The sequence below is a fragment of the Mastomys coucha genome, unplaced genomic scaffold (genome assembly GCF_008632895.1).
Source record: "Mastomys coucha isolate ucsf_1 unplaced genomic scaffold, UCSF_Mcou_1 pScaffold22, whole genome shotgun sequence".
Lineage (NCBI taxonomy): Eukaryota > Metazoa > Chordata > Mammalia > Rodentia > Muridae > Mastomys > Mastomys coucha.
The window spans coordinates 191,026,006-191,038,539 of NW_022196905.1; the positions used below are offsets into that span (position 1 = coordinate 191,026,006).

Genomic DNA, 12,534 nt, shown 5'->3' on the forward strand with positions numbered 1-12,534 from the left:
GATAGATGACAGATAAATGATAGAGACTGATGATAGATATAGTTAGATATAGATGGTAGATAGATAGATAGATTGATTGATTGATAGATAGATAATATGTAGTTTTAGATAGGTATTTAAAGTAAACAACAAAAAGAATGAAGACTTATGGGATAGAACTTGATTTGAATTTCTACTACTTTACTAATCATTGAATTAATATATTTGCAAAAGTAAGCTAAACAGTTCAAATGTTTTTAAATCATTATCTGTTGTTGACATGATTCATTGTAGTTAGATTAAACTACATGTAACTATTCATAATTTTAAATTATTTTTTAAATGTCTAGCATTTTAAGACAGTGTTAAAGGACTCTGAGCTTTCATCAGTGGAAAGAACCCCCCCCCCACTCTAAGTTCAAGAGAGGAGGAATAGGCTACACTAAAACCATTAGAGTCTATTAATCCTTAAATATTAATAAACACAATGGAGATACATAATACTCAAAAGAGAGAGAATTTTGAAATGAGGTTACCATTTTAAAAGATTACTTGGCAGGACCAGGCCTGTTGAAATGATAACAAGCTGAAGGAAGAGGTAGGCAGATCTCTTTGAATTAAAGGCCAGTCTGAGCTGCATAGCAAGTTCTAGGCTAGCCAGGCTCTAGAGAGACTTTGTCAAAACAAAAGAGTAGAAAGAATATTGAAGTAACTTCATTGAGAACAGATATCAAAACAATGCAAGCCAATAGGCTATGTAAAGAAGAATATACCAGGAGAGAAAAGAGTCTGGGAAAATTACTGTGACTACACAGGAACAGTTTCTTAATTGATATATAGCTTATTAATTACTGAATACCAATTAGAATTCCCATGACTAAGAATATCAAATAGAAGCTATATTAAGTGGAAAATGCCTATAAAAAATCTTTTACTACAACCTCACAAACATTGATATCTTTTACATTTTAAAATTTGTTATCATCTGGAATTTTGCAACACTAATCACTCTACTTTCATTAAATTTCCACAATTTTCTGACTATGAATAGTCACATACCAAGGAACAGATACCTGCTGGAGACCCAAAATATGAGGCATATGTTATAAATTCTAAAATTTAGATATCATGGAAATGAAAAGAAATGAACTTGTGATCAATACACATATAACTGAGGGATTAAAAACAGAATATTTGACTGAAACTATTAATATTTACACATAGTCTTCAAACATGCCTAAGGACATCTTCTATTTTTAATATTACTTAATCTGATATAGTTAGGTTTGGGACTTATAACAAACATAAACTGTATTTCTGTCTTTAACCTCCATGCTATTATGCCACTTTATATTGTATATAGCCTAACTACAGCTTTGAAATATTACCATATAACTTATCTTCATTCACAGAAATTTTGAGTTGGCTCTATTTTCCTTACCACACAACGATAACTGGAGACATTGATTCTTCATTCCAGACTAATGAGGAGGGCACCTAAATCAATGTCCATATTATCAATTGGAGCTCGGTGGTCAAATATAGATTCATATTCTCTGCAAACATTGCTTCATTCATGAAGAAAAAATTTAAAGGTATTCAAGTACAGCACCGAGCCACTATTCCAGGTTATTGAGTTACTATAGATGTGGGAGGGACTGATTGTTATTAAAAGAACACTGAGCAGTTTCTCCTTCATTTCAAATCTAGCACCTAAAAACATGTGTTTGAAATATAGCTAACTACCAATATGGAATTCATTGCTTTGTGAATCACATTTACCTTCAAAGGAAGAACAGACATGCAAAGTTGCTCCCAGATTTAAAGAGAAAAGACAAAACACAGAGAAGTCCTGAAGAGTTTAATGAAATATCAGAATAATATAGCATGAGGTAATTATATGTCAGTCATAATAAGTTAACATTACTGAGCACTGAAAAGTATTTATAAAGAATCAGAAAAATCTTTCTCTTACTTCACAGTTTTCTAGTGCTTAGGTTTCCAGGCAGATTTTTTGGGTGATCTAGCATTATCTTATAAGTAGGTCTGAAAATATGATTGCTATCCTTGTTAATATTGAAAGCCTGTCTCTTGGACTACAATGTTATTCTATCTCTAATAAGCACTCTACTTTATCTGCAATGTGAGATTCTCTTTAAATCCTCAGAACCACCAGAAAAAAATAAAAAGGAAGAATTTTATGATGGGTTGACCAATAATAGACCTATGATCAAGATGAAAGCAATAGCTTCTCTCTGCTTCTTGATAAAGGTTCTTTTCATTAAAAGCCATATTTGTGAACACAAGAATGTTGTTGCTCATCTGCCTCACAAGTCCATGTCAATGGTGGAAGAAGAATTGTCAAGGTAATGGATTTGAGAAGAATTAGTGATACTGTCCCCTAAACTCCATTTTTCTTCTGCAGTTATTCTATAGGGGAACTATTCCAGTCATCCACTAGGACAGCTTCTTTCTTACCAGCAATATAGACAATGCTTTGGTCCCCATCTTACATACTTTTATTTTCTATATTGTTTGAAAGCTGTATGGAAGAGATAAGAGCTATCATAGTGGGTTTTTTAGTGGCTTCATATCCCTCTCTCTTACATAGACAGCTAGCTATGATCAATAGCACAAAGAGAACAAATTTTGTTAAGAGCAACATTGCCCAGAGTAGAGGAGGGATATGTTAATGTAGCCATAGCAACAACAGTGATCTAATCTTTATTAAGAGCTTTCGTTGTGACAAGAATTTCTTAAAATCTAGTAATTTTGGCAATCTTTTTATTTACATGATAACCATGTTATAGAGAAGAATCTGAAACACAGAGAAAATGAGTGGCTTACAAAGGTTGAGGAAGAAATGTGGCACAAGAAACTGGATCCAAAATTTCTTAATGTAGTGTGATATGTGCAAATACTGTGCTATAAATCAAGAAGCCCTTAAGAGTAAAATAAAGACCATGTAATGCTCTCCAGCCATAGTACAAGGAACAGATGTGAGAAAAAAATCCAAATTTCTGTTGTAAACTTCAAATATTTCCCTATTCAGATAGAGTGTCTGAAATCTTAAAATCATCAGGTGATTTCCACTGATGTGAGCTGATGCAGTGGGAGATTGGAAAATGATAGGGAACCTGATAATGAGTTTAAAATCTCTCTCCACTCATGCTTGTTTTGCATACTTATAGTGTGCACAGCACAGGTCTCAAGATGCCGAAGATGACTGATTTTTTCATAAAGAGAACTTGTCAGGTCGATTAGCTGAGCAAGACTCTCTTGACTCTTCATCTGAGAAAAATGGGAGAAATTTTCCTTGATCCTGGAGGATATCATAATGGCCTGCTATGCTGTGAATATGCCTCCCCATTGTCCCATAATTCAGACATGACTAGCATAGTAATATCAAAAGCCTAGGTTTTTGAAAGTGATTGGACCATGGGTCCAATTGATCCATCAATGGTATTAGGTGTCCTCACCCTACATGTGTATCAAGAAAGAAATTTCTTATTTTGCCTCTTTCTTCTGCCATTTAAGGAAGGATTAGCAACAATTTCTTAAAAGACATTAGATCCTTGAGGTTTAAAAACCCATTAGAGTTAAATAAATCTGAATTCTGAGTTAGTGTTCAATAGTTTTATCATCACTGACAAGCAGGAAATTTGCAATAACAGATGGAGTGTTGCTCTAGTGCATCCTAAGGAGATGCATGTAACTGTAGAGAAATGAAGAGGATAACAAAGTCCTCTGTTGTTAGGTACATCATTGAGTATGAGAGTGTTTATAAGACAAAAAGCTATGAAGAGTGCCCTATTTTATTAGTTTACGTCAGTGCCAATAAACAGCCTGATAGTTGTGATATGAACAGTAAAAAACATTTCTGATGAGCTTCCAAATAAAAAAAAATGGGAAATATGACTGTAGAAGTCGTAGAAAGAACTTCTATTCCATAGTTCCTAAAACTCCATTCAGTTACATACATTACTCAAGGCTTTATGAAGAGCTGACACTGAAGCTATGCATTAGGATAGTTGGTGGAAGAAACCTAAGTAGAATATCCAAGGAACTGTGTAGACCTTCTCCTTCTTTTCTCCTCACTGTAGCACAACAGGAGATGAGAAAAACAAAGAGTTTAAGATTTCTTTGTCTCTAGAGAAGGAAAGGTAAGGAGTTACAACATTGGCAGCCAGATCATATGAGAATTAGAAAGTATATTCAGGATAGATAACCAATGGCATGGCAAAGCAATTAATTGATTGGGAGTTTAATAAGGAAAGAAATATGCTAAATAAAACAATGGGAGAATGATCTGAAAATACTTTGGAGATATAGTGAGTCTTCCATACTCATCTCATGTCTAGAGTGATAATAAATGGCTTACAGTCATCTATGAAATCTCAGGAATCAGTGTGTAGAGCGATCACAAGCTTCTCTCACCTGCATTCGTGTATTGCTCAAGTGGATCTAGGTCATCTCTGTCACTGTCACTGGAACCACTAATGGAGAGATTTTAGATGTCCATGGAGTTAGTAATGCAAACCTATAGCTTAGAACATGGACATGTGGTTATGTTACTTTCATATGTCAAGGAAATTATCATAGAATCTCTACACACTAGGAAAATAACTAGAGAAAATTCTACATATAGGTTAGTGGAGCCTTTGTGTCACACTCATCTTTCACTATACCAAATGGTTGACAGTAGATAGCTATTATGGTTTTCCTATACAGTGTAACATATGAGCTCACATACTGAATATTTAAAATTCATTCCAACATTACCTTTTTGTTTCTACCTGGAAGAACTAAGTCACAAGCATCTTGTCTATGAAGGTTATCTGCATCTGGTCTTGCTTTCCTTTCCCTCTCTACTTCTTGGCTCCCATGAAGTTTCAGCCACATGTTTTCATCATTATTAACTTCTGGATTTTCTCAAGATCAATGCAAATATATTCAGCTTTACTAGAACTAAAACCTCTGAAATCATAGGCAAAATGAATCTGTCTTTAAACATTATTTCTCTCAGGCGTTTGTCAGAAAGGAAAAGTCTGACTGACATAGAAAATTAATACTGATGATTTCCATGTTGTAATGTCTGAAAGGCTGTAAAATTCACATGTCAAGAAGGGTTGCTGTGAAATACAACAAGGCCAAAGCACATTAAGAACTGGCCAAGTCCTACCCACTACTGACTCAAGAATTTGAAAGATTTGGTTTGGAGATGATTGCTCAGAAGTATATTTCTAAAGGCTATATATCTAGGGAAATTTTTCTTCATCTTCAGTCATATAAATATTCAAAATCTTCTGAGACCATGGTCAAAAAGGATGAACTAGGGTTGGAGAGTTTGGTCAGTGATTAAGAGTACTCAGTTCTGATGAAGCCAAGTAATGGAAGGAACCTCGGCTCATTACACATATTCCCCCTGGCAGCTCACAACTGCCTATAACTCCAGTCCAAGGGGATGTGATACCTTCTTCAGACCTCTGAAAGTATCAAACCCACATTTGATGGACATACATAAATGTAGACAAAACTGTCATGCATCTAAAATAATAAAAATAAATGAATCTTTAAAGATTAAATCAAACAGGAGTGTCTACTGTTTTAACAGTTGGGAAACACTGTGGAAATCCATGTGGTGTGGATTTTATAGAAATGAGGAAGATTTCTCATGAGTCATGGCAGGTTCCAGTTTTTCAAATATGAATGAGGGACCAGGATATATGAGTAGTGTCAGAATCGCCATGGGAAAGGAATGCTTCGAGTTATGAGAATGAAGCCAAAGATATTGGAGATATTTAGAATATCAAATGTCTACCAGATTTAACTAGAAAATGAACAGAGCCACCTCAAGGTAAGGAGAATGTAGGATACAGCTTGAAAAGCCTCAGAAGGTTTGGGTTTCCCACATCCTTTGGATTTCACAGCATTATACTATGTACTATAGACTAAAATTAAATATTAATATTTAATATTGTGGATGCAGGGATTGTGGCTTGCCTTGGTCCACTGCTTTGATATCATGCTGCCATTCTTCCCTTATGTGTTGGAATGCCTACTCTATAGCACTGTGAATCACAGGATCTTGCACCAAAACTGCACTTGAGCTTTATAGGTAATTTTGGACTTACACTTATAGGCATGACTGCAACTGGTAAGCCAGAATATTATTGGGAACAGACTATCTGTATTTTACATTATCACAGAGTGTTATGGCTTAAATATTAAATGTTCTCATAGACATAAATGTTGAAGATTTAATTTTCTCTCCAGCAGTAATATTTTTCTGTGTTCTGGAAGCTTTAAGATGTGTCTGTCATAAGAAAGGGAATAAGCAATTTCTAGCAGTAGCAAATTTAAAGAGTATTTTGTTCTTGCCCCTTTTCTCATTCTTGCTTCCTGGCTACCATGAATTTAGTAGCCTTTGCAACACATTGTTGTTGCCATGGCACTCTATCTTTCTGCAAGTCTAAAACAATGGATTCAGCTGACCTTGCATCAAATCCATGGAAACTTTAGGGAAAATCAATCCTTCATCCTTTTAAATTGTTCCCCTCAGGTATTTGTCTCAGTAATGACAAGTCCCACTTTTATGAACTATTAGCTTTGAAAAGCTGCAGGGTACTCAATGTGTGGAAGCAGAAACATGGCCTGTGTCCAGAAAAGATAGGGAAATTATGCAACCTGCAGTGTTCGGACCTCAAAGCTGGCATCCACACATTTGGAGAAAAAGAGTACACACAAAGGGCATAATTCTCAATGCTCAAATTAAACTGCTTGTCTTGATGGGGTTTGGAGTAACTATAGAACTGATATATCTTCCTTCTTTTGTAGTGCTCACATTTAAATTAGAATAGTTAAGCTATAATTTCCAACAGTGTATTTTGAAGATACATAGCTCATCTTGATTTTAGAAGCTCCCAGCTGGAGAGAAGTAACATCAGGATGAATCATGACTGAGGTTTAATTCATGTAGATAGTATTTGGGATATACACTTCAAATATTATGTTAGAGTAAGTTTACATTTTCAGGGATCTATACATGTAAAAAGGAATGTATTCTGCATGCAAAAAGGACATGCTTTTGGTGGCACAAGCACTGAAAGCTATGGTTTGAAGAAGTCTCCCCTAAAACTCCATTATTACTCACATGCAGTGCTCAGAGTATGACCTTTCAGTAGTGAGTAGATATGAAGGATTTTCCCTGTTGGATTACCCTGGATCATGGATTACATGAATTCATGTGTCCTTATAAAATGCAGCAATGGAGTGAATGGATAGGTTATGGGTAGCTTTCTTTCTCCAAATATATCTCACTATGAAAAGAAACTATAAAAGGTCCTTTTCTTCACGCATTTGTGACTTGGTCCTCATTTTTTTCAGTCTAAAAGAAGGAGGCACTACATTTGTGAACTATAAAGTTTCATAGAAGGTTATGAAGACCATGACCAAAGCAAACTGAGGAGAAAGTTGTTTACCTGGCTTGCACATTACAGTCCTCCACTCAGGAACATCAAAACAATAATCCAAGGCAGGAATATGAAGGTAGGCCTTCCATGGTGAGATCATGCTGCTTACTGGCACACACCTCGTCATGGCTCACTCACTTTTCATGAAATGCATAATTACCTGCCCAGGAAATGCACTGCATCTGGTAATCTTGGCCCTCCCATATCAAACATGAATCAAAAAAGTTCCTCCCACAATACACACACACACACACACACACACACACACACACACACACACAAACACACACACACACTGACTCGGAGGCCAATTTGATGACCTATTTTCTCAGTTGAGGATTGCTCTTCCAAGATGTCCCTAGTTTATGACCCATTAACAAAAACCTAACTTTTCTAGTGCTACTTGATTTTAGCTACAAAATGTAGACTAAATTAGGAACCTGTTCATTGTAAAAATCACACTGGCAGGTTAGGTAATGATTGTAAGCTCTAACATTTTCCAGAAGATACATGATTTTTATATGGAAAAGTTCCACTGTAATGGAAAGATGCTGAAGGATAAAAAAATTCTAATGAAATAAAGAAAATGGACAAATGTGCCTAATTAATTTTCAATGAAATCTGCATAAAAATTCAATGTTTTATTTTCTGTTGTTTTTGAAAAATAATATATATATATATATATATATATATATATATATATATATATATATACATGTGTACAACATATATTTTTGTATGTGACCATACATACAATTTTATTTCTGGCAAGCATTCATAGATAAAATATAGTTAAGAGATTAAACTATTATTAAATATATTCTGAATACTTGAAAATTATGCTTTTATTTTATATGGGTGTTAACAAAACAATTTTTATAAATATCAAGAATCCAGTACAACAAATTGCTCTGTTGAAATGAAGACTCACTTGAGATCTATAAATTACAGAAATCTGTTGGTTATATGCTGGACTGAATGGGTGGGATACTTTTTATTAAGAACTTGTAGAGATTAAAATAATGGAAGTTCATTTTTTAGAAGGAAAATAATGAGAATAATCATATGTATGATAATCAACCTCATTGTACACCTATTAGAGACTTGGGCAACTACTCTTCTCCTATTCTCCAAAGACAATGAATTGACTGAGAATTAAAGAATAGTCATTAGGATTATCTCAAGGAGAAAGCAAAGCATCCACACATCTTGGACTTCTTATTAGTATTCTTTTCTCCTCTCCTACCTTTACAGTCAGAATGGTAAAGGAACCTGTATGATGAGCCATCTGATCTTTCTCACTTAATGATAGATACCAGGTGAATGATATGCAGAGGCCATGTTGTTGTTTCAGCTTTCACTTGATCACAGAGGTAGTTGTTACCAGAAGAGAAAATTACTTCAACTACACATATTTGGTCTGTATGCATATTTGTGTGGTTAAAGAGACAATTTAATGGTGAGAAGGATTGAGGTGCGAAGGTGTTTGCATTAAACCTGAATTTGACCTCTGGAACCCACGTGGTGGATTGAAGTAGATGACTGTTACAAGTTGTTCTATGACCAATACAAATGTCCCTTAGTGTCTCCTTGCACCCTCATCACACAATAAATAAATGTAAATTAAAGTACATTTAAATGAAATTTAAAATAAATTGAGACAGATCACACTAGGTTAATGTTGATCAGTAGGCAAATCTCAGATGACAACACACATGAAAACAATTAGGATATGAGATTCAGAAATCATAATTTAGACAAATTTTTATAATAGATATGTACTATGATGATAGAGACATAAAGCTGAGAGAGTAGAAAATAAAGTGACATTTCAATTGAGTCGTTTTCATACTTACATTTCACATAATTTCTTTACTCCTTTTCTTTTTTCATCTTTTTTTAAATAGGGACCTTTCAAACTAGCATGCCACCTTTATCTGTTTACTAAAGGCCTTTCCTTTCTTTTTTGTTCTACCTATAAATATTTTACATAATGAACATTATTAAAAGTCTATGTTGTTCTGAGAGGCCGAGATAGCATAGTTGTCAATGAGCAACTGACAAAGATTGATGCAGATACTTATATCCAAACATTGGACTGAAGTGAACCCCGTTGTTGAATTAGGGAAAGAATTGAAGAAGCCAATAAAGAGGGTAACCCCATAGAAAGACTGGATCTCTGATCTAACCCAGACCCCTGAGAACTCTCATACACTGAGCCACCAACCCAAAGAGGCAGCATACAAAAGCTGGTAAGAAGCCCCACGACACATCTACAGCAGAGGACTGCCTGGTCTGGTCTCAGTGGGAGAAGATGTACCTATCACTTGAGAAAGTTGAGGTCCCCTGAAGTAGGGAGGCCTAGGGTGGGGACATCCTCTTGGAGCCAGATGAGAGGAGGAATGGAATAAGGAACTGAGGGAGGGTGAACCAGGAGGGGGGCATTGACTGAACTAAAAAAAAAAAAAGTAATTTAATATGTATTTAAAAATTTATAAAATAACACAAAACGAACAAACAAAAGTGTATGTTGTTGAGTACGAATAAATAAGCTTGCCCTGTTTAATTTTATTTTACATTAACTTAAGCAATGCCAAACATTTGACCCAGTGGGCTCTTTATCTTCAGAGTTTAAAAACAAAACAAAAAAAGACATAAGTTAGATCTAGGGAAAAGGTGAGTGAATTTCATAAATGATTCATTATGGTTCATTTAAGAAACAGTGTTGTATGCTAAAAAATTAAAGTCCACCTACTTGTAACCTAAGCCAGCTTTAAATACTCAAGCTATATTTGAGATGAAAGTAAGTATATATATATAACTAAGTAAATAAAGCCATTATGTTTAGTATATGCTTCTGGTTTCATGTCCCTTTTCTCTGAAGAAGAGATTTAGAATCTTTGTGGTATACTTTCTCAAAAGAGAACTCTAACTCAACTACATTGTCTACTATATTAAAATAGGCAGAGCCCAGCGCTTTTGATTCAGTCTGGCTTCATTATACAATTTATAATTTCCAATGACTCCAGTAACAAAACTGTGGATATATGTTTTATCTTACCAAGTAATTTCATGTTGTACATGCAGATTTTGCACATTACATTACTAATATTGAATGGAGATTATATCTGATGAATTTTAAAAATTTAGTTTTGATAAAGCAGAAATGATTAATTCTCATGGCTTTTCCCTAATATTTTCCCTCTAAACCATAACCTTCTCTTTCATAAAAACTAGTGCCTTTTAAAGTTTTCCAAGGAATGCCACATGCCACATACTGGAGGAAACAAAACTAGCTCTCATGTATGGAATATTAATATTAACTTTTTCTAAATATTTTGGTATTGGAAATTTTATTTCACTAAAAGTCACTTCTCATTTGCAGTTAAGTTAAAGAAAGTATTACCAAAGCCCTAGGAATGTAAATGCAAAACCAAAAGAGAAGCTTTATCATAAAGTTAGTGACTTAACTCACACAACTGTGAGCACAGAGCAGAGAGAGAGGTGGTGAGGTGAGATCCTGGAGTGAAGGAAATGATGAAGGAAGGAGGGGAAAGAGAAAAGTAGAGGAAGTGTGAGAGGGAGAGAGGAAGAAGACATAGATAATTCTTAGAAATTACTTACAAGAAACAGTAAGTTTTGGTTTCCAAGACACTGCATGTCAATAAAGATGTCCTTTTAACAGAGATCTAAATTATTGGAATGTAAAATCTATTAATGTACTGGGCAGTGGTGGCACACACCTTTAATCTCAGCAGTTGGGAGGCAGAAGCAGGTGGATTTCTGTGTTCAAGGCCAGCCTGGTCTACAGAGTAAGTTCCAGGATAGCCAGGGCTACACAGAGAAACCCTGTCTCGAAAAACCAAGAAAAAAAAATCAAATCCCATGCTTTCTGTACTTTCTGAAACTACATGCAAAGATTTAACTAGACAGATTTCCTTTGATGAAAGATTAACCTTGCTAATACACTTATTTTAAATGGTAATTTTTTGCTCAAAATGAAATAATCATGTAGTATTTACCATATCCAATGCTTTCAGGGTTTTTGTTCATGCTAAGCTTCAATTGCAACAGTTTGGAATCATTTATATTTCACAACAGTTTTGCAAAGAAGCATCTAGTTTATAAATGCCAAATTAACTGCTCAAATACAGATTTTCAGCACAACATTCTTGGTATCAATCTCCAGAAAGGGGCACAGCTTTGCAATGTCTAATTTTCTAACATCAAAGTCTATATTATCAGGTTCTGGAAGATCTAGTCCTCAAGGTTAGTGCATAGGTCTTAAATCTAGTATCTAAAGTACTCTAATCTTCCTATGAATTATCACTCAAAACTTATTTTGTATCTCTCTTTGCTACCGCTTTTATCAGGGGTCTCTAGAGATATTAACAGTTCCTCAAAAGAATTAAAAACTTCACCAACAGCTTAGCTGCCCCTCCCTTGCACTAGGAGGGTCTGCCTCCAGGGACCGCTTTGACCCGGAGTCTCCAGTGAGAGCTGCCATCCTCTCTCCGGTGAGTTCCTAAGCCAGGAGCAGCCAGCAGGAAGGCACAGGCCCCATGAATCTCAGGGGTCTTGCAGGGCATCAGGGACAGGACAAGCTCCGATCAGAGTCACTAAGAACATCTATCACCAAAAATCAAGAGATAGTGAAAGGCAAATGCAAGATTCCTACCAACAGAAACCAAGACTACTTGGCTTCATCAGAACCTAGTACTCCCACTGCAGCAAGTCCTGGATATTCCAAAACACTGGAAAAGCAAGAATTGGATCTAAAGTATATCTCACAATGCTGATAGAGGAACTTAAGAAGGACACGAATAACTCCCTTAAAGAAATACAGTAGAATACAAGTAAACAAGTAGAAGCACTTAAAGAGCAAACTCAAAAATCCCTTAAGGAAATGCAGGAAAACACAAACAAGCAGGTAAAGGAATTGAGTAAAACCATCCAGGACCTAAAAATGGAAGTCGTAACAATAAAGAAAACACAAAAAGAGACAACTCTGGAACTAGAAATCTTTGGAAAGAAATCAGGAAACATAGATGCAAGTATCACTAACAGAATACAAGAGATAGAA

The 12,534-nt window shown here is 35.2% G+C and overlaps 1 long non-coding RNA gene across 2 annotated transcripts in view; it reads right to left on the minus strand.

Annotated features, from left to right (window-relative positions):
• LOC116069267 overlaps positions 1-12,534 on the minus strand; it is a 1,149,691-nt gene that overhangs the window by 773,424 nt on the left and 363,733 nt on the right. The gene's annotated exons all lie outside the window — the stretch shown is intronic.